Below are 3,060 nucleotides of genomic sequence, written 5' to 3' on the forward strand. Positions count from 1 at the left end.
TCTTTACCAGCAACTGTAAACTTCCTTGTATAGAAGAATAACACGACGACACGCCCAATTAACACGCCACGCCCTTATACAATGTGTTGCCCTCTAGTGGCTTAAAAAATAAATGCCACAGCACAAGACTTTCGACTGCAAACAGAGATCTGATGAGATGCTGATGTCTACACCCTAACAATGGGAGTCGTCCCAAGGGCGGGAAGGCAGGCGACAAGCTTAGGTCCAAATAAGCCCATAGAAACGCCCATACGGAAAAGTACTATATGGCAATATATCATTGGAGGCTGCTGAGGGGAGGACGGCTCATAATAATGGCTGGAACGGAGCTAATGGGATGGCATCAAACACATGGAAACATACAGTATATGCCCATATATCTATCCACACATATAAATACATATACAGTACCAGTCAAAAGTTTGGACACACCAACTCATTCAAGGGTTTTTCTTTATTTTTACTATTTTCTACATTGTAGAATAATAGTGAAGACATAAACTATGAAATAACACATATGGAATCATGAAGTAACCAAAAAAGTGTTAAACAAATCAAAATATATTTTATATTTGAGATTCTTCAAAGTAGCCACCCTTTGCCTTGATGACAGCTTTTGACACTCTTGGCATTCTCTCAACCAGCTTCATGAGGCAGTCACCTGGAATGCATTTCAATTAACATGTGTGCCTTGTTAAAAGTTAATTTGTGGAATTTATTTCCTTCTTAATGCATTTGAGCCAATCAGCTGTGTTGTGACAAGGGAGGGGTGGTATACAGAATATAGCCCTATTATGTAAAAGTCCATATTATGGCAAGAACAGCTCAAATAAGCAAAGAGAAACGACAGTCCATCATCACTTTAAGACATGATTGTCAGTCAATCCGGAAAATTTCAAGAACTTTGAAAGTTTCTTCAAGTGCAGTCGCAAAAACCATCAAGCACTACGATGAAACTGGCTCTCATGAGGATCGCTACAGGAAAGGAAGATCCAGAGTTACCTCCGCTGCAGAGGATAAGTTCATTAGAGTTACCAGCCTCAGAAATTGCAGCCCAAATAAATGCTTCACAGAGTTCAAGTAACAGACACATCTCAACATCAACTGTTCAGAGGAGACTGCATGAATCAGGCCTTCATGGTCGAATTGCTGCAAAGAAACCGTTACTAAAGGACACCAATAATAAGAAGATACTTGCTTGGACCAAGAAACTCGAGCAATGGACATTAGACCGGTGGAAATCTGTCCTTTGGTCTGGAGTCCAAATTTGAAATGTTTGGTTCCAACCGCTGTGTCTTTGTGAGATGCAGAGTAGGTTTTCAGCTGTGTTAACATAATTGCAAAAGGGTTTTCTAATGATCAATTAGCCTTTTAAAATGATAAACTTGGATTAGCAAACACAATGTGCCATTGGAACACAGGACTGATGGTTGCTGATAATGGGCCACTGTACGCCTATGTAGATATTCCATTTAAAAATCAGCCGTTTCCAGCTACAATAGCCATTTACAACATTAACAATGTCTATACTGTATTTCTGATCAATTTGATGTTATTTTAATGGACAAAAAATTTGCTTTTCTTTCGAAAACAAGGACATTTCTAAGTGACCCCAAACTTTTGAACGGTAGTGTGTATTTCTCCCTTATATTCACATATATGTGCATATACACTACCAGTCAAAAGTTTGGACACACCTACTCATTCAAGGGTTTTTCTTTATTTTTACATTGTAGAATAATAGTGAAGACATCAAAACTATGAAATAACACATGGAATCATGTAGTAACCAAAAAAGTGTTAAACAAATCAAAATACATTTTATATTTGAGATTCTTCAAATAGCCACCCGTTGCCTTGATGACAGCTTTGCACACTCTTGGCATTCTCTCAACCAGCTTCACCTGGAATGCTTTTCCATAAGTCTTGAAGGAGTTCCCACATATGCTGAGCACTTGTTGGCTGCTTTTCCTTCAATTTGCGGTCCAACTCATCCCAAACCATCTCAATTGGGTTGAGGTCAGGGGATTGTGGAGGCCAGGTCATCTGATGCAGCACTCCATCACTCTCCTTCATGGTCAAATAGCCCTTACACAGCCTGGAGGTGTGTTGGGTCATTGTCCTGCTGAAAAATAAATGATAGTCCCACTAAGCGCAAACCAGATGGGATGGCGTATCGCTATAGAATGCTGTGGTAGCCATGCTGGTTAAGTGTGCCTTGAATTCTAAATGAATCACTGACAGTGTCACCAGCAAAGCACCCACACACCTCCTCCTCCATGCTTCACAGTGGGAACCACACATGCGGAGATCATCCGTTCATCTACACTGCGTCTCACAAAGATACAGTGGTTGGAACCAAAAATCTCAAATTTGGACTCATCAGACCAAAGGACAGATTTCCACCGGTCTAATGTCCATTGCTCATGTTTCTTGGCCCAAGCAAGTCTCTTCTTCTTATTGGTGTCCTTTAGTAGTGGTTTCTTTTCAGAAATTCGACCATGAAGGCCTGATTCACGCAGTCTCCTCTGAACAGTTGATGTTGAGATGTGTCTGTTACTTGAACTCTGTGAAGCATTTATTTGGGCTGCAATCTGAGGTGCAGTTAACTCTAATGAACTTATCCTTGGCGAATGCCAAGAGTGTGCAAAGCTGTCATCAAGGCAAAGGGTGGCTACTTTGAAGAATCTCAAATATATATAAAATCTGGTTTGTACATGATTCCATATGTGTTATTTCATAGTTTTGATGTCTTCACTATTATTCTACAAAATAGAAAATAGTAAAAATAAATAAAAACTCTGGAATGAGTGTGTGTGTCCAAATTTTTGACTGGTACTGTATATAAAAACTAGGGCTGTAAAATTATAAAAAAATGAATAATCAAGTTAAATCGCAGGATTTGTTGTGATTAATTGTGATTAGTCACAAATTCAGAATTTGCTCAAATTGAGCTGTAATTTAAGATGTTTTATACAAAAAGCCTTACAAGAATATTGAGGTCTTGATTTTGTCCAACGTAGTGGGAAGCAAAATCAGGTAAATTGATAAAGCACACTT

Source organism: Coregonus lavaretus, assembly GCF_964263955.1.
Source record: "Coregonus lavaretus genome assembly, chromosome: 5".
In the NCBI taxonomy this organism is placed as follows: domain Eukaryota; kingdom Metazoa; phylum Chordata; class Actinopteri; order Salmoniformes; family Salmonidae; genus Coregonus; species Coregonus lavaretus.